Consider the following 23,381-nt stretch of genomic DNA (forward strand, 5'->3'; position numbering starts at 1 on the left):
CTTGTTAAGTGGGTTATGAGGATTAAATGAGAAGAAGCGTGAGAGCCCTTGGCCACTGTGAAAGCTGCCGGCTGTCTAAATTGCAGAGCTTCAGCAAGGTGCATTTCTGGGAATAAAGGAGCATAACTTCAGTTTTGGCAAAAGATGAGGGGTCAGTAGAAGGCTTTGGCCTCAGACACAGAAAAGGCAGGTTGAAGAGAATTGAAAAGAGGTAACTGGCATCCTGGGTTAGTGCATTGACTTGTGCACCCCAAAAATATATGTTCAAGGTTTAACCCCCAGTACCTGTGAATTAACCTTATTTAGAAATAGGATCTTTGTAGGTGTGATTAAGTTAAGATGAGGTCCTTCTAAGAAGAGGAAACTTTGGATATGGAGACACACAGGAAGAAGGCCATGTGAAGACAGAGGCAGAGATTGGAGCGAATTTCCACAAGCCAAGCAATGCCAAGGATGGCCAGCAACACCAGAAGCTAGGCAAGAGTCAAGGAAAGATTCTCCTCTCGGTCTTTCAAGAAGAACATGGCCCTGCCAATACGGTGATTTCAGGTTTCTGGCCTCCAAAACTGTGAGACAACACATTTCTGTTGACTGAAGCCCTTCTGTTTGTGGTACTTTGTTAGGGCAGCCCATGAAAGTAACAGAGCGGGGAGGCAGAAACGCAGTCCCTCAGGTCCTGCAGACAGATGAATTGGGGGGAGGAGGAGACACCGCTGATCCTCATTTTCCAGGTTTAGGGTCTTGGGTTCAGTTGGCAGGACACACTAATCACTGAAGACCAACTGAGAGCTACACACAAAAGCCTGGTTCCCGTGCCTCAAGGTGGGATGACGCCTCAGTGCAATCTATGATTTGTACCCCAGACCCACCTTCCCTATGTAGGCTAAGGCTAGAGTTACCTGAGACCGCCTCCACCTTCAGCTCTTTCCCCTTTCCTCTCCTGCTAACCTCACTCCCTGACAGACTGTTTCTGACTAGTACTGCCATCACTGTCAACTCTGTGGTCACCGTCACTCCCTGTCACACACTGTCACAGTGTGTTCATTACACACTTCCCCTGGCCTGTGCTGGCTGCTGGAGCTGGTGGTGGTGTAGAGGCAATAAGGCAGGGGCCCTGCCCTAAGGGAGCTCACAGGAGCCTGGGAGAAACATTAATTCATTGAGTAATCAACTAGTTAATTAAACACACGTTTAAATTAATTAAACACACATTTATTAAAAACATACTATGTACTGTCCCTGGCTGGGCTTGGAAAAGTTGTAGAGAGATAAAAAAAAAAAAAAGACACTAAACTTATAGACTGTTGAAGGATAGATCCAATCAGACTCACGAGTGAATGTGAAACTGCAACTATGCCAACTGGGCCGTAAAGGAAAAGGGACTCTACTCCTTACTAGCTGTACGGTCTTAGCCAAATCCCTTAATCTCTTTATGTCTCAGGGACATCTGTAAAATGGGATTTTTTTTTCCTGTTTTGCTTGTTTGTTTATTTTGTTCTTTAGATTCCACATATAAATAAAATCACATTGCATCTGTCTTTCTCTGACACACTCCACTCAGCACAGTACCCTCCAGGTCCATCCATGCTGCTACAATGCAAGAACCCATTCCCTTCCCTGGCCGAACAATATTCCATTGTATATGTGTGTCACCTATTCTTCATCTATTCTTACATCAGCAGACACCCAGGCTGCCTCCATATCTTGGCCATTGTAAACAATGCTGCAATAAACATATGGATGCACACGTTCCCTCGAAGTAGCATTTTGGGTTTCTTCGATAAATATCCAGAAGTGGGATTACTGGGTCCTTCTCTGTCTCTTGTTATAGTCTATTTTGTCTGGTCTAAGTATTGCTATGCCAGCATTTTTTTAAATTTGCATAAAATAACTTTTTTCATCCCTTTACTTTCAGTCTGTGTGTGGCTTTCAATCTGAAATGATTCTTTTGTAGGCAGCATATGTTAAGGGTTTTGTTTTCTTATCCACTCAGTTACCCTGTGTTTTTTATCGGAGCATTTAATCCATTTGCATTGAAAGTAATTATTGATAAATATGTAATTATTGCCATTATATTATTCTTTTTCTTTCTTTTTTTTTTTTTTTTTTTTTTGCCTTAAAGAAGTTCCTCTGATATTCTTTGTGGTACTGATTTGGTGGTGATGAACTCCTTTAGCTTTTTCCTGTCTGGAAAGCTCGTTATCGGTCTTTCAATTTTAAGTAATAGCTTTGTTGGGTAGAGTACCCATGGTTGTAGGTCCTTATTTCTCATCATTTTGAATATTTCCTGCCAAAGATTTCTGTTTTGAGAAATCAGCTGACAATCTTATGAGAGCTCCGTTATAAGTTGCTAGTTACCTTTCTTTTGCTGCTTTTTTGGATTCCCTCTTTGTCTCTAACCTTTGCCATTTTAATTATAATGTGTCTTGGTGTGGGCCTGTTTGGGTTTACCTTTTTTGTGTGGGACCCTCTGTGCTTGCTGGCCTTGTATGTCTATTTCCTTTGCCAGGTTAGGAAAGTTTTCAGTCATTATTTCTTCAAATATGTTCTTGATCCCTTGTTTTCTCTCTTCTTCTGGTACCGCTAAAATGTGAATGTTTTTACACTTGATATTGTCCCAGAGGTCTCTTAAACTAGCCTCATTTTTTGGGATTCTTTTTTTTTGCTTTTGCTGTTCAGATTGAGTGTTTTCTGCTACCCTCGCTTCCAAATCATTGATTCAATCCTCTGCTTCATCTATCGTGCTAGTGATTCCATCTAGTGCATTCTTCATTTCAGTTATTGTATTCTTCACTTCTGACTGGTTCTTTTTTATAGTTTCTATGTCTTTTTTTTTTTTTTCAATGCTTGGTATCTCTTTGTTGAAGTTCTCACTAAGTTCCTTGAGCATCCTTGTAACCAGTGTTTTGAACTCTGTCTCTGGTAGGTTGCTTGCCTCCATTTCATTCAGTATTTTTTCTGCAGTTTTCTCCTGTTCATTCATTTGGGATATATTTCTTTGTTTCCTCATTTTGGCTGCCTCTCTGTGTTTGTTTCTGTGTATTAGGGATATCTGCTATGTCTCCCCGCCTTGACCAAGTGGCTTTATATAGTAGGTGCTCTGTGGGGCCCTGGCACAGTCTCTCTGGTCACCTACTCCAGGTGCTCCAGGAGTGTCCCTTGTGTGGGTTGTGTTTACCTTCCTGTTATAGTTGAGCTTTGATTACTAGTAGCATCTCAGTGGGTAGAATTGACCTTCAGACTGATTGGCTGTGGGATTTGGCCATGTCCATAGGTTACAGGCTGTTGTGCTGGGGAGCTTACCACATGGGATGGAATTCGCCCCAGTGAGACCGCCCTTTGGTGTGCCACTTGTGGGGCTAACTGGGTGGTTCTGTGGTCTGAAGCCAACCTCTAAGTGTGTTGGTTCTGGGACCTCTTGGGAGGGGCTCAGGTGCCAGCCCAGGTTACCCACTGCCTATGACTGGCTGGGGACAACCTCGTAGGAGACACAAAGCAATCCACGTTTGATTGGTGCCTATGCTGGACCTGGAGGCTTGTGGGAGAGGCCACACTGTGAAGTGAGGATGGCTTCCACCAGTACCAGGCCTTGGTAAGCTCTGCAAAAAGCCAGAACACACTGACACCTGTTGCTTCCTGTTGCCAGTTGCTGGCTTCAATAAGGGTCAGCTGCTAATTAAGTCTCCTGCTGTTCGGCATTGGGTGTGGCAGGGTCTCAGTGAGTCAACAGGGCAGAGCTGCAGAGTCTACCAGGCCAATCAAATTCAGATTTGGATGTCAGCGTAGGGGGCGGGCTCCATACAGGAAAGATGGTGTTCGCCTGCTGGCTGCTTGGGAGAAGGACCCCACGCAGGGAAAATGGCGACTGTTTTCCAGCTCACACCCCGAAGCCACACACCTGTCTGCCCCCCATATGTCTCTGATGACCCCCCAAGTTACCGTCCCTCTGCTGGATCACAGGGTGAGTACCTCCGAGCGAGTGGATCTGTGCACCGGCCCTTTAAGAGGACGGTTGGGTTTCCCATCCAGACAGTCGGAATCCCCAGTTTTTCACAGCCAACCTCCTCTTCCCAGCACCAGTCCTCCAGGCTGGGGAGCCTGATGTGGAGCTGAGGTCCCGTAGGGAATCTCTGTGGCTGAGATATCCCTCCCAATTTTCATCTGCCACACAGTGGTTTGGGGCCAGCACATTTCTCATCTCCACCTCTCCTACCAGTCTCGGTGTAGCTTCTTCTTTATATCCTTAGTGGTAGAACTTCTCTGTTCAGCTAGACTTCAGATTGTTGTCCAGGTTGATCTATAATTTAGTTGTAATTTTAATGTGTTCATGGAAGGACGCAGGCTCAGTGTTTATCTACCCCACCATCTTGGCTCCAATCTATTTGTGAAATGGGATTTACATCCCTGTGTCCTAGAATGTTGTATGGATGTAGTAACAATGCATGTAACAATGCACTTTAGCACAGTGCTTTGAACATAATAAGGCTTAATAAAAGCCACTATATTCATTCTCTAGGTAAAGCACTGTCGTATGTCATTGTATCTATCCTCACAACATCGCTTGGAGAGAATTATCACTGTATCTCATTTTACAGATAAGGCATCCCTGCTGATTGCCTACCCAATAGCTGTCCCCCCTTTTCCTCACTGTAAGAAAGTAGATTTTGTTTGGGTGTTCATCATTCCATATTCAGGAAAGCTGGCCCCCTCTCTTGCCTCAGGGTGTAAACCTTCATTAGTCTACATTAATGAGAATTCTATTTCCCTATCCAATGATTGATTTAGGCAGTCATGTGGTCCATTTCTACCCAGTTATGAACTTACTCGAGATGCCCAGAATTGTCCCAGTGTTAGCACTGGTAGTACTGAGTCCCAGAAAACCTTAGTCCTGTGCAGACGGGGATGTTTGGTCACCCTGCCAGCCACTGAGACCTCAGAAGACTTCTACAGGGACGTGGAGTGGAGATGGGGGTGCATCTGGAAAACTTCTTCCTTGCTAAGAATACATGATAAAAACATACGGGGGAGGACACACCTTTCTTTGCTGGATGTCTGTTTTTGTGTGCTATGTACGCTTAGAGCTACTGAAGCCATCCTGTGGCCATGAGAGGAAATAGCAACATGGTGAAGAAATGGAAAACACCTGAGTCCTTGAGGACACTGCTGTGCTGGAAGCGCTTAGCTCAGGAGTTGTTGCTCTGAGAGTAATAGACCATAATACCTACTGTGTTTCCCCAAAAATAAGACCTAGTCAGACAATCAGCTCTAACGCGTTTTTTGGAGCAAAAATTAACATAAGACCTGGTCTTATATTATATTATGTTAGATAAGACTGGGTCTTATATTATAGTAAAATAAGACCAGGTCTTATATTAATTTTTGCTCCAAAAGACGCATTAGAGCTGACTGTCCAGCTAGGTCTTATTTTTGGGGAAACACGGTACTGATGTCTGTTACTTGCAGCCAAATGCATCCTGATGCAAAATGATACCCAGCTGTAAAGAGGTGGAGCTGAGTGTGAGCCCATCTCCATCCTGATGTTCATATCTTAATACCAAACACTAGGACAGAGATAAGTTTAAGCTCTGGGAACAATGCCATTTGTCTTGGGCGGTATTCCTCAAAGTGTGTTGTTTTCATGAGATACTCTCTACTCAAGGATTCCATGGTCATATGGGTTTGGGAGACATGACATGCTCTTCTCTTATCAACACATATTAATTGGGGGAAGTCCTGCAGTGAGGAAATGTGTTTATCTCAGGTTAACTTGGAGTTTCTCAAAATCATTTCAGTGTGGAATCTTTAGTTTATTTTTGTTTTTGTGAAGCCCTATTGCTATCTCGCCCATGTTCCACAGAACACAGTGTGGGGAATGGCGAGGTAACAGATGGAGACGAAGAGGCTGTCTAAAGCACGAGACCTCAGCACTGGGCTCTGGATAGGAGGCCACATGCATCGCCTGTTGTCTGACGTGGTCATTAACAGAGTTCCCTTTCCCTCTTCAGAGAGTCCCACTTTGGGATGATCAACTGTAGGATCAGCCAGCTCTGGACAAAGAGGAGGAGGGCTCCCGGGGGAGGAGAAAGCAAGGGGCGCTTTCGGGTGAGGGAGCAGCACTTTTCCCTGGAAATGGAGCAGAATGGTGTGGTGGTCAGAGTGCGTGGGCTGGGGCGACGGTACCGTGCATCACAAGACGGGGGCAGTATAATGTGACGCTGTGGTGCAGGCTGTATGTGTGATGCCGAGAGGGAGTTGGGGGTGCAGGGTGATGATTCTGGGTGGGCAGAAAGGAATGGCAGAGGCTTGCGGGCTGCAGAGGCACGGAGGTGGCCTGCGTGCGGAGGCCACACACAGTTCCTGCGGCAGGTGTCCTCTGAGACCACTACTTCCTACGCACTCCAGGAAGCAGGGTTGCCTGTTGAGTTGCTTGGGCAACAGAAACCTGGATATGCAACCAAGCTGGGAAGGCGGAGGCCTAAAAGAAGGGAAGGAAGCAGCCCAGTTCTCAATTAATCCTGCCTCCTCCAACCCTGTGTTTGTTGTTGTTGCTGTTTTCAGAATTCTTATTACTTTTACGTACAGAAAACTCAACAATGCACACTCGTCCCAGCTTGGTGGCCAGTTCTTTAGCCTTGCTTGTTCCAGCTTGGCAATATCACCAATTTTGGGCCCAGGATGTTGCCTCCCAAGTGATGGTGGATCTCACTGTATCTGTCATTGTGAATGGTCTGGAGAGCTTCCACCAGCTTAGCCAGCGCTCCTTTGTCTTCTGAGTTAATCTGTGTGAAGGCGACGGTGGTACAGGTCTTCCTGTGGACTGGACGGCCCCGCCTGGCCTTCCCTTGGTAATGCAATAGGGAACCCCCATCTGACGGCACAGGGTGGGCAGGAAGACCACCAGCTCGATGGGATCCACGTCATTTGCAGTCACCACCAGCTGAGCTTTCCTGTTCTCCACCAAAGTGGTGACAGCATTAACCGGTGCTCGAAGGACAGGTGGCCTCTTGGTGGGGACATGCCCTTTGCAGGAAGCTTTTTTCTCAGCCCAAGCCAACAATCTCTGCTTCTTCTCTTGCTTTGTCTCTGGGCTGTACGTGTGGGCCAGCTTACGCAGTTGAGTAGCTGTCCAGCAATCCCAGGCCTGGGTGAATTGGTCAACCGCAGGAGGCACTTTCAGGCACTTAGAGAATAGCCCTTTGCTGCTGCTGCCCAGTGTAACAGGGCCATTTGACAAAGCAGCTGAGGTCCCTTTTGGGCTGCCTGTCCTGTCCAATGCCAAAATTCTTGGACTTTTTCTCAAACGGGATTTACCACCTTCTTGGCTTCCTGCACCTTCGCGACAGCAGGAGCTGGTACCACCTTCTTCCCCTTAGCCTGCTTCCCTTTCAGCATCTTGTCGGTGGGAGGAGAGCCCTGCGTTTTTCTTTCTTTTGTCATCTGTCTTCCTCATTGGAACAGAAGCTCTTTGAGGTCAGGTACTGCATATGTTCTGCCCACAGTTGTATAAAAAGCAGTTCTTCATCCACAGTAAGGGCTCAATAAACGTGCTGAATAAATGAATCTGAGAGGGAAAGAAACATTTTTCTAAACCACCTTGTATGGAGGATCAGGAGGGCGTTTAATACTTAATAAGCCTCTACTGCATGCTGGTGGCTTGCCAGCATGTTACCTATTTATGCGTACTCACCTCTCAGCAGAGATCGTGGATGGGCTAATCCAAATCCCATTCATCTTCTGAAGCCCTGTTCAAGCCCCTCATCCACCAGGAAATCTTCCCCATCTGAGCCACTTCCCCTCCTGTCCTCTGATTTATGAAATCCAGCTCTTAACTACACACTGTGCAGTGTGGCATTTCATCAGACCACCTCCCCCGTGATTGTAAACACTTTAAGAACAGAGGCTACATTTCTGTTTCCAATTCTCCCCCACAGCACCAACAAGTGAACTGAAAAAACAAAAAAAGCACCCCACAACACTCCTATGTACTTGTTAATTGATAGTTTTATCCTTACCACTAGTTGTAGCATGACCTTGACTTGGAGCATTCTTCTGGCAGTTAGTTCCTGCTGCTCTGTGTGGTCCATCTCAGTTAGGAATGTTTTCTGCTCTGCGACAGAACACCTAACAAACAGTGTCTTACACAGTCAGGTCACTGAATTATCTCACACAAGGAGAGGTTTGGAGGCGGGCAGCTCAAGGCTAAGCAATGCTTCTAAGATGCCATCAGAGGCTCAGACTCATGGTGGCTTTCTGCTCTGCCATTCTTAGTGTGCTGGCTTGTTGCCTCGTGGTACAAGATAGCTGATGAAGTTTCAGTCCTCACATCTGTATTCCAGACAGCAAAATGGGAGAAGGGGGTGAGGCCAGCCAAAATGTCCTTTGGATCAGTAAAGCAAAAGCTTTCCCAGAGCCTCTAGCAGACTTCCACTCCTCCTTATTGGCTACACTAAATATAAGGGAGTCTGAAGAAACAGCTCTTTAGGATTTTGAGCCTCTACAGTTAAGGGAACCAAAGAAAGTGGTATAAGAATGAAAGCTGCATTTGTACATCAACAGTGATTACTATGCACTCTATCGAAGGAAGAGAGAAAAAAATGATCAGAGTTGTCATTCACTCAGACTGGCCATTCTGAAATCTCCCCATCCCAAGGAGGACCCTGTTTAGATTTATTTGATCCCAGGGAGCCACTCTAAATTCTTGCTTATACATAAATACAGATGCCTACAGACATAAAAGACATAGTCCATGCCCTTCAGGACCACAGTCCGGTGGGGAAGATGTGAAGGGCTGGCAGAGAGAATCATCTCCATGATGTATGCTATGGGTGGTGCGTAGAAATATATGGCAGGAGGAGAATCTAACTTCCGGTCAGGGGTGGTCAGGGAAGGCTGCCCAGAAGTAGTGACATATGAGATTGAAATGACAGTTACACATATGAAGAAGGGGCTAGGAAGGGCACTGCAGATAAGAGAAAATACATGGGCAATGGCATGATGGTAGGAAGAGAGCACAGCACATTTAGGGAGCATCAGAAAGTTCTGCTTTGTTGAAGTGCAGGGTGCCTGAAGGAGAGATGAGGCTGGCAGGGCCAGAGCATGAAAAGCACGATGTGTGCTGAGAAAGGCTCAGGCCTCCAGCTGGGGCCATTTTCTGAGTTAGGAGTCACTGAACTTAGTATGGTAGTGTTGGCTTTGGGGGGCTCAAGCTGTCTTACCCCACATGACTTTCCAGGACCGGCCCATCTACTCCCTTGACTTCAGTTATCATCTAATGACTCCTAAATCCACATGCCCTGTTCAGATCTCTCTTCTGTATTCCCAACTTGCATATCCAGTGCACATTTTGCTACATGACAGCCATGCCCCAAATCTAGTAACTTAAAACTAGAACCATTATTCAGTTGGCAATTTGTTTAGGTTCAGAAATTAATGTCTCCCTTAGAGACTGAAAGGATACGGGGTGGTAGCTCCCATTACACCCTCCATTTAACCCACTGGCATTACTGTCTCCAGAAATCATGTTGGATCATGTGGTTATCATAACCACATGGTAGCCTCAACTGTAGCTCTTATACTGGATGTCGCATCTTTATAGGGATAGATTAGCACAGCCTCTGGCACTTTCCTTTAACTCTGTCAACGTGTTCTTTTCAATCCCCACTCGTAAGGAGAACCAAAAGCAGTTTACACTCATATAGGGAAAGAGGAGTAGTACGCTTTCACTGCTGTGCCCAAGACTGTAGCTCCCCTGCTCTCTGTCACAATGTAGTCCGCAAAGACCTTGGTCATCTTCAATTTTAGCAGAACATCCCTCTCCTGATCCAATATAGTGATATTGATGACATTGTGCTAATTGGACCTGGTAAACAGGAATATGGTGTTATTCTGAATGTCTGAATAGACACATATGTGCTAGAGGGTAAGAGATGAACTCTACAAAGACTCAGGAGCCTGCTACACAGATGAAGGTTTTAGGAGGTCTAGGTCCGAGGCATACTGGGACATCCCTTCTGAGGTAAAGAACAAATTGTCATACTTTATACTCCTTATTGCTAAGCAACAGATACATTTTGATGGGTCTTTTGGATTTTAGAGGTAGTACAAGTTCTGACAATTAGGTTCATCAACTTGCTACCGTGTGCTTACATTGGCAGCACTGTACAAACAGTTCGGTAAGGTTTCATAACCTTGGTATATCAGTGTCTCACAGCTGTGTTCATGTTGACATGTGGCGGTGTCTTGCTGAGTGGCGTTAATTATTGTTGTTGCATGTTTTTGTGTGCTGTCATGAGAATGTCTAAGCTTGAATTAGAGTAACGAACAAACATTAAATTTCTTGTTAAAGTTGGCAAGAGTGGAAGTGAAAGCAGGGACATGTTAGTTCAAGTTTATGGGGATAATGCCAGGAAGAAAATGGCAGTGTACAAATGGATTAAACGTTTTCCTAAGGGGACAGAACGTGTCACTGATGAGAAAAAGTCTAAGCGGCTAGTAACAAGCAAAACTGACAGAAACATTGGCCAAAATTTGTCAAATTGCAAGTCAAAATCATCGGCTGACTGTGAGAAGCATAGAAGACCAAGTAAACATTGATAGAGAAACAGTTAGGAAAATCTTAACTGAAAATTTTGGCATGATAAAGGTGTGTGCAAAAATCATCCCGAAGGAGCTCACCGATGAGCAAAAGCAAAGGAGAGTCGAAGTTTGCCAAGACCTTTTGGAGAGGCAAGACGATGTTTTGGGCCGTGTTATCACTGGTGATGAGACATGGGTGTACCAATACAACCCTGAAACAAAGCGTCAAAGTGCACAATAGAAGTCAGCCAGTTATCCATGATCAAAAAAGTTCTGTCAGTCCAAATCAAGAATCAAAACAGTGTTGCTATCCTTTTTTGATATCAGAGGGATTATACATTATGAACTGGACAAACAGTTAACCAAGTTTATTATTTGGAAGTGCGGAAAAGCCTGCATGAAAAAGTTAGATGTAAACAACCTGAACTTTTTGCCAACAAGTCATGGCTCTTGCATCACGACAACGCACCAGCTCACACAGCACTGTCTGTGAGGGAGTTTTTAGCCAGTCAACAAATAACTGTATTGGGACACCCTCCCTACTCACCTGATCTGGCCCCCAATGACTTCTTTCTTTAACCGAAGATAAAGAAAATATTGAAAGGAAGACATTTAGATGACATTCAGGACATCAAGGGTAGTACAACAACAGCTCTGATGGCCACTCCAGAAAAAGTGTTCCAAAATTGCTTTGAAGGGTGGACTAGGCACTGGCGTCAGTGTACAGCTTCCCAAGGGGAATACTTCAAAGGTGACCGTAGTGATATTCAGCAATGAGGTATGTGTTAGGTTGGTGCAAAAGTAATTGCGGGTTTTGCAATTGTTTTTAATCTTTTAAACCACAATTACTTTTGCACCAACATAATAGCACTTTTTCCAGGATGAGTTTGCGATCTTAATTATCTGACCTCATATGTGCCACTTTGAGAACACTATCCCAATCCATTTATCAGGTAGTCAGAAGACTGACAATTTCAAGTGAGGTCCAGAGGAAGAGAAGACTTTGTATTAGGACTAGGTTTCAGTACAAGCTGCTCTGCCCCTTGGGTATCGAATTAGAGATGTCATATGGAGATAGGGACACTTGGCAGTCTCTGGCAAGCCCCAACAGGAGAGGCAAGGCACAGACCCTCTAGTTAGGCCATGCATTCTGCACCAAAGAACTCTCTATTTGAAAAGCAGCTCCTGACGGACTACTGGGCCCTAGGAGAGACTGACCAGCAGATGGATACCAAGTGACGACGAGACAGGAGCTGCCTCTCAGGAGTTGGGTGTTGTTAGATCCATGAAGTCATAATAAGGTCAAGCAGGTACACTAGCAATCCATTCCCATTGTACGATGGAAATGGGACATTAAGGCTTGAGGAGGTCTAAAAGACACACATTAGTTACACAAGCAGAGGGCTCGGAGCTCTGTGTCATGTAATCTGTTGCACTGATGTTTCTGCAGCTCACACTTATGGCCTCATAGGGGCTTCTCTATGACCAGATGGTGGAGAAAGAAAACATCCAGGCCTGGTTCATTGATAAGGAGGCTCACCTACAGGTAGGTGTGAGCCAAAAGTGATCGCCTCGGGCAGGGGTGGCCCTAAAAGGCAGTATGGAAGGAGAACCCTCCTAGTGGGCAGAGCTCTGAGCAGTGCTCTTGGTTGTAAGAATTTTGTGGAGTGAGGAGTGGCCTAAGGTAGAGCTATACACTTCTGAGCAGCTGTTAATCTCTGTCTGGCTCGTCAGGGGCTTGAAAGAAGCACCATTGGAAGACGAGGGAAGAGGCATGCTGATGGACCCACAAGGGGAGGGCACCAAGTGTGAAGACGTTTGTGTCTTACATCAATGTTTACTAGGAAACATTCATCTCAGAGGAAGCACTCAACAAGCAGGTGGACAGGATGGCTCCTCTGATAGATGTCAGCTGGCTTCTGCCCTTGGCTGCTCCAGGGCTGGAGCAGTGGACCCAGGAATGGAGTAGTCATGGTGGCAGGGATGGAGACTATGCACTAGCCCAACAGCATGGTCTCCTACTCACCAAGGCTGATCTAGCTACTCCCCTGCTGATTGTCTAACTTACCACTCACAGAGTACCCAGTGTGGCTCCACCCCTTGAGGAGATCAAACAAGTTGATTCTGTCGGATCCCTTCCAACCTAGAGGGGGAAGTGATTCTTTCACAAGATCCACTGGTCCTCCTATAGACTGTGTCTCTTGGAGTACCTGTCCTGAAAGGCTTAGTGAGGGTGCTAGCCTGTGGATGACACCTTGTGGGGTCGGGTGCTATCCTCAAAGGTGAGCAATATGTGTTGAACCAGTGGCTGTTATGTGGTGCTCTGTCTCCATCATTTGGAATACAGAGGTTCAGGAACCAGAGGGGAGAAGGAGGAAAGGCCATCATTTCCAGTGACCCACTTATGGAAGTTTTGCTTTGTGATCCTACAACTTAAGTCTCTGCTGGAAAGAAGTCCTGGTTCCCGGGAATGGGGGGTGGGGTGAGCCCTTCCACCAAGGGACATGGGAGAGTTCCACTTAACCTACCTGGTCACTTTTTGATCCTCATACAAGTGGTTCAGAAGACAAAAGGGATTATGATGGTGGCAGAGTATGATCAACCCTGATTTTCATGAAGAAGCAAGGTTGCTAACACTTAGTGGGGCAGAAAGAAGAAGATCTGGAGCTCACAGGATCCCCTATGGTGCATCTTCATGCTTCTATGCTCAGTAATAATACTGCAGGGGCAATTGAGGCATCCGTGGCCTAACAAAGGCAAGGCCACCAAGGTCTCTCAGACCCTTAGGGACAAAGGTCTGGGTCATCCCATTGGCAAGCAGCTAGAGCAATTGATGTGCTGTCTAAAGGCAAGGGAAATTTAGGCAGTGGCTGAGGAAAATGACAAGGTGTCAGTTAGAAATGCAAATTCAAACTACATTGAGAGACCATTTCTCACCCATCAGATGAGTATACATCCCAGAGTTGGACAACAATTTCTCTTGGTGAAGCTGTGAGAAAAAGACATACTCACACATTCTGGGGGGTGAGGGGGAAGGCAAAATTGTATGATCCCTATGGAGGGCACATGGCAACATCTAGCAAAATGACATAGGTGTTCACCCATTTCTAAGAATCTGTCCCAAATATAACCCGCAATAACCTGAATTGACTGCTTACTGGTATAAGACTGCTCACTGCAGTACTATTGTATTAGCAAAAGACCCAGAAGAATGTCATCAAGAGAACTATACTTCTTTGTAGCAGCTCTTGGGAAAGGGTTGGAATCTGGACAAAATGCTGAGTGATTTATTTGTTTCTAACTAATGTGTACTGAATGTTTGGTTTTCACGTATGTCATTCCCTTTAAATTCTTCAACAACCCCGCACACTTTCTGGAAATGAATTTTTGTCTGCAATCTTTAGCACAGGAATTCTAAGAATATATCATGAAAACATAACGAAAAATGGCAACCATTCTTCATGCACAAAGATGCTTACTGCAGTATTATTTTTCAGAGTTTTAAAAAATATTTTATCAAAGTTATGTAAACACGTGATTTTTTTTTTTTTTAATAAAAAAGGCTGACCCGGTGGCTCAGGTGCTCCTAACCCCGAGGTCACCGGTTCGAGTCCCACATGGGCCAGTGAACTGCGCCCTTTACAGCTAAATTGTGAACAGTGGCTCTTCCTGAAGCTGGGCTGCCGTGAGCAGCCGGAGATCAGTGTGGGCTGCTCTGTCCTGCTGTGGGCTACTGTGTACTGCCAGGAGAGGCTGGTGGCCAGCGTGAGTGGCCAGCAGCCACTGAGAGCTGTCGTGAGCTGCTGTGAGCGGCGGACTGATGACTGGCAACCGACTGCCTCAGCCGGGGGGAGCACAAGGCTCATAATACCAGCATGGGCCAGGGAGCTGTGTCCTACACAACTAGACTGAGAAACAATGGCTTGAACCGGAGTGGTGGTGGTGGGGGGGGACGGTAGAAGGGAGGGGGGAAAGGCAAACAGTACAGAGAAGCTTATAATGGTATCAACAATCTCCAACTCCACACCTTCCTGTCCCAGCCTGGTCTCCAGAGGCAATTCTTTGAGCCATTTCTGGTTTTATATCATTGAGAGTTATCTTCTATATCTTTAAGTAATGTGTTTATGTGACTCTGCAGTCATCAAGTTTAGATATTGTGCTTTGGCTTCCTGCTATAGATTAGGCTAGGACCTTCTCAAGAGCAAACACTACTTTTTATTTCTCTTTAGAGCCGCAGGACCTGGCTTTGGTATTGGCAGGGAATGAGTGTTAAATAAATATTTGTTACATAAAGGAATAACCTGGGTGCTCAAGGGAGGGGAGGGAGTTGAAAGCAGAGAGAAAATCACTGGCAAAAGGGCAGAGCCCCTTCCTGATTAACAGGACCCTGATCTGGTTCAGGGTGGCTATGTCCTCAGCGAAAATCACTCACCTCCCAGACTCCCTTGCAGCAAGTAGAGACCATGTGACCTGCCCCAGCCAGAGATTTAAGTAGAAGTTGCTGAGTAGAACTTCCTGGAAAGGTTTCCAAAGGAAATCTGAGACAGTTGGCATATCCTTGGGTCCTTTTCACCCCTCCTTATTCTTCCTTCCTGGAATAAGGATGTGATTTCTGGAGGCTTAGCAGCCACCTTGCAACCACATCCTAACGATGGAAGACCAAAGCATTAGAAGGAGCTCATTTTTGAAGACATCATTCAATTCTATACCATCCTGGACTGCCTATATCTAGACTTTGTTATCTGAGACAACTAATGCTTTCATTTTTTTAAGATCATGTAACTAGTTTTTTCTGTTGCTTGCTGTTTAATGCATTCTTAACAGAGGGAGATAGAAAAAGCATGCCCCAAAGTTGATGGTTGTTGATGGTTAAGAGGATTCTGAAAATTTTCTGTAGTGAAAAGTTTAAAAGAACTCTGGAAGTGAAAAATACATATAAATCATCCTTGCAAATATGATTTCCAAAAAGTTTTGCAAGACATTTAGGCTTCAAAAGTTGTTGCTATGTCTTGTGACGGTATAGCTTAACCACTGAAAAGTCTGTGATTTTGACTAGTTGTCTTACTTGATGTTTTGCACCGATGATGACATTTAAATGGACATCTCAGTTTTTGAGGGAGATACAAATACCTATGAATTTTCTCTTTTCACCGGGAGGGAATCATTGGCATGGCATCTTCCTCAATATACATGAGGGAAATAAAACTACTCTGCAGAATTTCTTATTTAAACAAAGTTTGAATGTTTCACCTCATTTAAATCAATAAACTAAAGAGGAGCTAAGAGCAGAACTTGATGACTCTATGTGGAGCTCAAATATGAGCCAACTAAAGGGAGGCAAAATTAACTGTTATGTGTTAGACACTTCTTGTGCGCCACGTCACACCCTGTCAGTCCAATTTTGACTTTAGCCATTGCTACGGCAACCAGATTTGTGTAGGCATAACCCAACAGCACTGGGCCTCAGCTGCATTGTGTTTCTCTCACTTTCTGCCCAGGGCTTCTCTGAAGCCGCAGTGGGAAATGCCTCTGGAACTCACAGGCTCTCATGCATGTGAGCTCTGAATGTGAGAGAAATTAACACCCCAAGGGGCAACACTTGACTGATAGGGTATGAGAACCAGTGGATAAATTCCCCCCAATTCTGAGATGCACCTCAGAAGGTACTGTGGGATCAAGCCAACTTCATCAGCTCAGCCTTGCACTGGCTTTCCCTCCTTCTCTGGGGCTAGTTCCCCAGTTCCTATAGTTACTAACTCATGCCAATTTACTTGGGACTTTCCTGATTTTAGCACTGAAAGTCTCACATCTTGGGGAACCCCCTCAGTTCCTAGCAAACAGGGGATGGCTGGTCAACGCATCATTTTCACTCTTGCACCCGGAGATCATCATCCAAATAAATCCCCTTCGGGTAAGTCCTGCTCTTGGGCTCTGTTTTCCGACGAAACTCAGGCAATGACAATCCATTTGAGTCTCAATTGTGTACCTGCCTGTTTCTGAAACCTGTTTCTAATCAGATCAAAGCAATGAAATCAAGTTGCAACTGCCTATAGAGCACCAGGAAGTGAAAAACTGCAGTTTCTGTTTCCTGTTGTGGATTATTGTTTTACAGCTTTTGCCTGATGTTCATGGGTATGAATCCAGAGAATGCAGGTGGAGTACTACCTATTAGCCTGCCAGCAATCAGAGCAGACAGAAGAGCTCTTGTGTTTCTGTCTCCTGGAATGAATGTTTCTAGTTTCTGGGTTAGAATTTTACCTGATTCAAAGCTGAAGTGTTCTCATTCTTTTTGAATTAAGGCACAGCTAAGTGAATTTTCTCTGGAGACTACAAAAGGCAAAATTCTGGACCAGAGAAGGTTGTTTCCCCCCAGAACAGGGAACTACCATCCCTAGAGGATAAATACAGAGGGTGCAAAAAAAAATGTATACACATTTTAAGAATGAAAATGTATTAAAATTGTAATACTCAATGTATACCTATAACAAAAGATGAATACAAGTCACGTTTGACTTCTGCAATTACAAGAGGTACTCAAAGTGGTTACCATCAGCATTCAGACACTTCTGATTACAGCGAACTACTGCTTGAGCAACGTTGAACAAAGTGTCCACTTGTATACATTTTTTTGGCACCCCCAGTAAGTGTATAATCGTTCAAGGACGCTTAGGGCAGGGGTATATTTTCTGAATGTATGTGTGGTTTCTTCTCCTCAGGGGAAAAATGCTCCTACTTAGTCTTTAGATTGTCCAATAATTATTGTTTCTTCTGTTGTTTGAGTGAGAGATTTGCTCTCCATGTCAAAGCCCAGCTGCATTGTGTTTGAATTGGTATGAATTGAGAGATTGGCAGTGGGGAATCCAATGGGTTGAAACCCCAGTAGATTTTTCAGCTTGCTTGTTTCTGGAGGATTGGTCCAGACATACTACAGATGACATAGAAATTAGTTTGACATCAAAGATACTTTTTTTTTTTTTATTGGGGAAGGGGAACAGGACTTTACTGTGGAACAGTGTGTACTTCCAGGACTTTTTTCCAAGTCAAGTAGTTGTGGAGGGCGCAGCTCAGCTCCAAGTCCAGTTGCCATTGCTAGTTGCAGGTGGCACAGCCCACCATCCCTTGCAGGAGTCGAACTGACAACCTTGTGGTTGAGAGGACACGCTCCAACCAACTGAGCCATCCGGGAGCTCAGCTGCAGCTCAGCTCAAGGTGCCATGTTCAATTTTAGTTGCAGGGGGCGTTGTCCACCATCCCTTGCAGGAGTCGTGGAATTGAACTGGCAACCTGGTGGTTGAGAGCCCACTGGCCCATGTGGAAATCGAACCAGTAGCCTTCGGAGTTAGGAGCACGGAGCTCCAACCACCTGAGCCACTGGGCTGGCCCTCAAAGATACTTTTGAATTATTTAGGCCTCCTCTGTAGATTTGTATAATGTCTCCCAACCTCAGTGGATTTCCTGTTTCTATAGGTTTCAAGAGACCACTGAGTGCTTATATAAATCTAAGATAAAAAGATTCAGTGTTTCCAGTGGGGGAAATTAAGAAACCAAGCCACGCCTCCAATACCTTAAATGTGCTAGCCTTTTATGAAAAGCCCTCCGTGCTGAGAGAAAAATAAAACCTTCCAAGTCTCAGAACACCATGTTTACAAGGAGACTTGAGCTGTAAATTACACTCTGTAATTTATGTTACTGCATTTAAATAGTTTTTAAAAAATTAGTCTTCAAAAGGATGATTATTTTAACAGCTTTTTACTTAGAAAAATTGTTGTATCTGTTCGCTCGCAGGCTGTGAAAGAATTCACGAGTCAGATAGAAATATAGAAGTTTATTAAAGTAAGAGGAGAATTGGCTGGGCAGAGTCTGCTGGAAACTACTGCAAACTACTGCATCAAATCTTTGTTTGGTCTCAAGTTTTATGTTTTCCTGTAGTTGGTGGTAGGGGAAGGTACGGAAAGCTGATCCTCGCAACCTTTGCATATGTCATGTAGATTTAAGTTGGAGCCCAGAGACTGGATCCCATACAGAGGCAAAATCTTTCCCAAATCACAGGGCTATCACTGGGCCTAAGGAAATAGAAACACTGAAACTGCATAGTAAATGTATAGGAAGCAGAATCATTAAGAGGCAAAGAAAAGAAAGCTTTCAAAAAGTCCCAAGCTAAATTACACTTATTAATTTGAATTATACCAGAGATCCAAATCTCAAAAGTAGAAGATTTACTGCCCCCATCACAATCCCTCCATCCCAACAGAAATGGCTTCTGAGTGAATAAAATGAAACCACTCAATTGAGTATTAAATCCTTTGGGTGAAAAGTAAATTTTACATTCTTATAGAATGAAACAATATGTGTAAATAACCTTGGAAAAGAAACTGTGTTGTTAATACACATTTAAGTACTATTCCTGCTTTCAAATCTAAGCCCTTAATTCAAAATGCTTTTGGGTGGGAAATGGGAAAAATCTACCTTTGGTTTAAGGGCTTCAAGTTTCCTGCTGAGATACAAATTAAACATGCGGTGATATGCAAGTTAACATCGGCCAAAAATTGCTAGTGACAAAGATTTTAGAAACCTTTTAGTACTAAGACTTGTAATCAAGATTTAGAGAATTCCATTACTCTGTAAAACAAATATAAGGAAGCCTTTGGTCTCCTCTGCCAAGTGGCCTGTGTGGAGACATGGCCCAGGTGCTTCCTCCCAGGGTCTTGGAGTTATGGGACTTATTTTTGCTGCTCTCACACAGGATACCACCACCCAGCTTTTGTTTTACCCGGAGACAGAGATTGAGCATAGTCTCCATTTGAAGTCTCCTGTTTGGAACCCCCATGTTCCCTCATTTCCTCTCTAGAGTTCTCTTTTGCTAAAGTAATTTGCCCCTTGTTAATTATCATAAGAATTTCACCAGTAAATGACAAAGTGTACGCAAATCACTGACATTGCTCTGCAACTTAGTTTTACTCTCTTCAAGAGTGTTTTACCCCAGTGTATGTTGGTGGCCCACCTCTTTCCCAAGTCAAGGGAAACAAGCTACCGGCCTGCCTGAGAGTCCCAAATCCTCCTTGAAAGACGTGTGGTGCTCTCTGGGTGTTCCAAAACACCAGCGTAAAAGTGTACACCATGCCCCTGGTGGCTGAGCTGATCGTGACAGGCTCATGAGCCCACTCCGTTGCTATACATACTGGCAGAACTGCTAAGTATCTGGAGGAGGCCTGGACCCCTCACTCTCCTCAATCAAAGTGTTAGAAGTTAGAAAATATAGAAGGAGGTGGGGTGTAAGGGGGTCCATACAGTAGTAGCTTTGATTAACTGCCTCCAGCCAGTTGTCTGTTTTTACAACAACAGATGACAGAGGTGGCCTGGAGCAAGATAAGGGCCTTAGTAGGTTACACCCTCTCATGGCAGAGCATGTACCACCTGTACATGCCAAATCAATATGTAACTCCCTCACCCCACCCAGCAAACTGTAAGTCCTCATGATGTAGATGATGTTGGATCTGCCGGCAATTTCTGGGTGTGGGCCCGTGTCGTGTCTGGTGAAGCCAAAGAATGGACACATGGACCAGGGACAGGCAAAAAGTTGTAAAAGAAGATAGTGTATTAGAGGCAGGAGAAGAGGTTGCAGCTCCCAAGCGGGAGGGGGTCCCGAATGGGGGTGCCCAGTGGCTAAGGCAAAAGGCTTTTACTTTTATACCTTCCCTTGCCTGCTTGGGGAAGGTAGTTGGAGCCTTCTAACAGAATTCATCTATTAGGTTTGTCCTGTTTGCTCATCCTGAAGGGATTAACAACTAACCCATTCCTATCTATCAGATCTGCTCCTTTGTCCGACCAGAAGGGATTCGAGATTATCTGTTAACCTCAAGGCATATTCTCATGTCTCTGTTCCAGAGTGAAGGAGACATTCCATGACCTGGAGTTTCAGGGTATGGTTGCTTTTTTGTTTATTCCATCAGGGACCCCCCTGTCTGCCTAGCAATCATACTAACTAGCCTGTCTCACTCAGGACAAGGGGACAGGGGCCTATGACTCTCTCTCCCACCTCAGCTAGGCCTGTTCTCTTCCCTGAGAACGTATCATTAATAAACCCTGCCAGCATAATAATCAGTTTGCTGACTTTTGATTCTTCACTGCATTGGGCAAGAACCAAGACTCCCATAACAAAAGGAACACTCTAGCATTTCCTAACCTGTACACAAAACAACTCTTTGGGTGGGAACCCTTCTGCTCCCTCCTGCACACAAACACTTCAACGAGTGTGTCTCCTGAATATTTCTCATGTTATCATTTTCTAAGGAAATATCTGGAACAATTTAGTTGTTTGAATTCTAAGAAAAATGTTGGTTTCTGAGGAGTCAGTGAAACTGAAAGGTAACCAACTCCAGGGCTCATGTTACCTGCGCGGTTCAGCCAATAGACCAACACAGGATTTGGGTAACTTAGAATAAGCATTTATTGTTAAGAGCACCGGTGATCTGAGAAGGAGGCAGGTTAACACCTTCAAAAACTGCCTTGCCTTCCTCAGACCAGCTTAGGGCATTTAAGGGAAAATCTAGGCATTATTCCAGGGACTATGTGAGGGTTCAGGAGTCTGTTCAGTTTCATGGAGCCTTCCCTCTGGCCATGTGGCTCTTTGGTGGTATCAGCAACCCGGGAACATTGATGGGATTAGCCTGGAAAGAATGCTAGTGATGTAGGTGATGTTAGATCTGCAGGCAGTTTCTGGGTGTGGGCCAGGATCGTGTCTCGTGAAGCCGAAGAATGGAAACACGGACCAGGGAGAGGCAAAAAGTTTTAAAAAGAGGATAGTTTATTAGAGGCAGGAGAAGAGGTTGCAGCTCCCGAGCGGGAGGGGGTCCCGAATGGGGGTGCCCCATGACTGAGGCAAAAGCTCTTACTTTTATACCTTCCCTTGCCTGCTTGGGGAAGGGGAGCTGTTTGAAGAAGGGAACTTGTTTGAAGAAGGGAACTGGCGCATTCTAATGAAATTCGTCTACCAGGTTTGTTCTGCTTGCCCGTCCTAAAGGAATTATCAAAGTAACCCACTGTTTACCTATCAGATCTGCTCCATTTGTCAGGCCAAAAGGAATTTTATGATTAACCTCAAGGCCTTGTTACATTATGTCCTGGAGCAAAGGAGTGATTTCAAAACCTGGAGTTTTAGGGTATAGCTGTCTTTGTTTATTCCACCAGGGACCTCCCTGTCTACCTAGGGACATGCTAACTATCCTGTATCACTAGACCATAGAGATTGTGATGAATAAGCTTAAGGGTATTAATCATAAGTTTCAGAGTAATTTTCTAAAACAGGGAACTGGATGGGACAGGTGACATTCCGAATTTAAGCCACAGGGGTTGATCTATTGTTAAGCTGTAAGTTATAAGTTATAAGCTATAAGCTATAAGTAGGTCAAGTAAAGGTGAGGCCAAGGACATGGAGAGGCCTCTCCTGTGGGGTGCCAACCAGGCCCTGCTTCAATATTTGCAACACATACAGCCAATAAAGTGTTTGTTTAAAGAAAAATAAAGAACTACTGCATAGAAGTAAGAGACATACAGAGAACAAACCCAACAGAAAATTGGGCAGGAGACATGGTGGCACGTCCTAATGGGGGGCAATTTAAATGACCCATGGGCATCTGAGAACAGGATCAACCTCAGTGAACACCAGAGAAATGCAAATAAAACCTGTTAGGCACAGCCAGAGGAATGAGTCGCGGAAGACCAAAATTGGTCTATTAGAATTCATTTGGTGTTTTTTGAGCTGCGGGAAGTCGGGCTAGAAAAGACCATAACCTCCCCAAGCAAAAAGGTGTAAGAAGTTTTATAGGAGGGGGTAAATGAGGTTGTTTCCCTTTCAATGCTTCAGGGGGTTTTCATTGCATCCTCTCGCAACCAAGGGTTTCTGGGCATGACCAAGCCCTCCGGCTTTACACCCTGGCCCCCAGGCCCCGTCCTGATGCCCAGGCTCGCCCAGGCCCGCTGATCACAAGCCCCTAGGAGACAAACAAGGTATAAAGCAAGACAGGATAAGATGGTTTCTGCATTCCAGGTGGCTTCTCCAGGCCTAAGGCAAACACAAGCTGCAGGTACAAGATACAAAGCAAGACAAGATGGCTTTTAAGATAAGAAGGTTCCTGTTCCCGGCCTAACTATAGCCTAACAAAAAACCACAATGAGATACCCAACAGAACGGCCAAATCAAAAAGATCAGCATAGCAATTATGGATGACAAAATGCAGCAATAGGAACTTTACTTCTGGGAAATATAGACTAACAGAACCATTTGGTAAAATTGTTTGGCAGTTTGACCAACAACTTACGGGACATATGTATGTTGTATATCCCAGCAATTCCACTCTTAGGTATATACACAACACAAGTGAGTGATGTGCACAATATATACACAACATGTAAAATACAACAATGTTCATAGCAGCATTATTCCTAATAGCCAAACTTTGGAAAGAACAAAATACTATCAACATAGAATGGGCCAGTAAATTGTCATATATCCATACAATTGAAATACTGGGGTTGCCAAAAAAATGTATATAAGTGGACACTTTGGTCAACATTGCTCAAGCAGTAGTTTGCTGTAATCAGAAGTGTCTGGACGATGATAGTAACCAGTTTAAGCACCTCTTGTAATTGCAGAAGTCAAATGTGACTTGTATTCATCTTTTGTTATCGGTATATATTGAGTATTACAATTTTAATAGTTTTCCTTTCTTAAAAAGTGTGTACATTTTTGGGGGCACCCTCTGTATTAGAACAATGAAAATGAATAAAATACAGGTCTATGCGACTAC

General features: G+C 44.6%; 1 pseudogene; it reads right to left on the bottom strand.

The window, feature by feature from the left end:
- Positions 1–6,505: 6,505 nt before the first annotated feature.
- Positions 6,506–7,392, bottom strand: LOC109454028 (large ribosomal subunit protein eL8 pseudogene; annotated as a pseudogene).
- Positions 7,393–23,381: the final 15,989 nt, after the last annotated feature.

The sequence above is a fragment of the Rhinolophus sinicus genome, chromosome 14 (assembly GCF_057876585.1).
Source record: "Rhinolophus sinicus isolate RSI-liver-muscle chromosome 14, RSI-T2T, whole genome shotgun sequence".
In the NCBI taxonomy this organism is placed as follows: domain Eukaryota; kingdom Metazoa; phylum Chordata; class Mammalia; order Chiroptera; family Rhinolophidae; genus Rhinolophus; species Rhinolophus sinicus.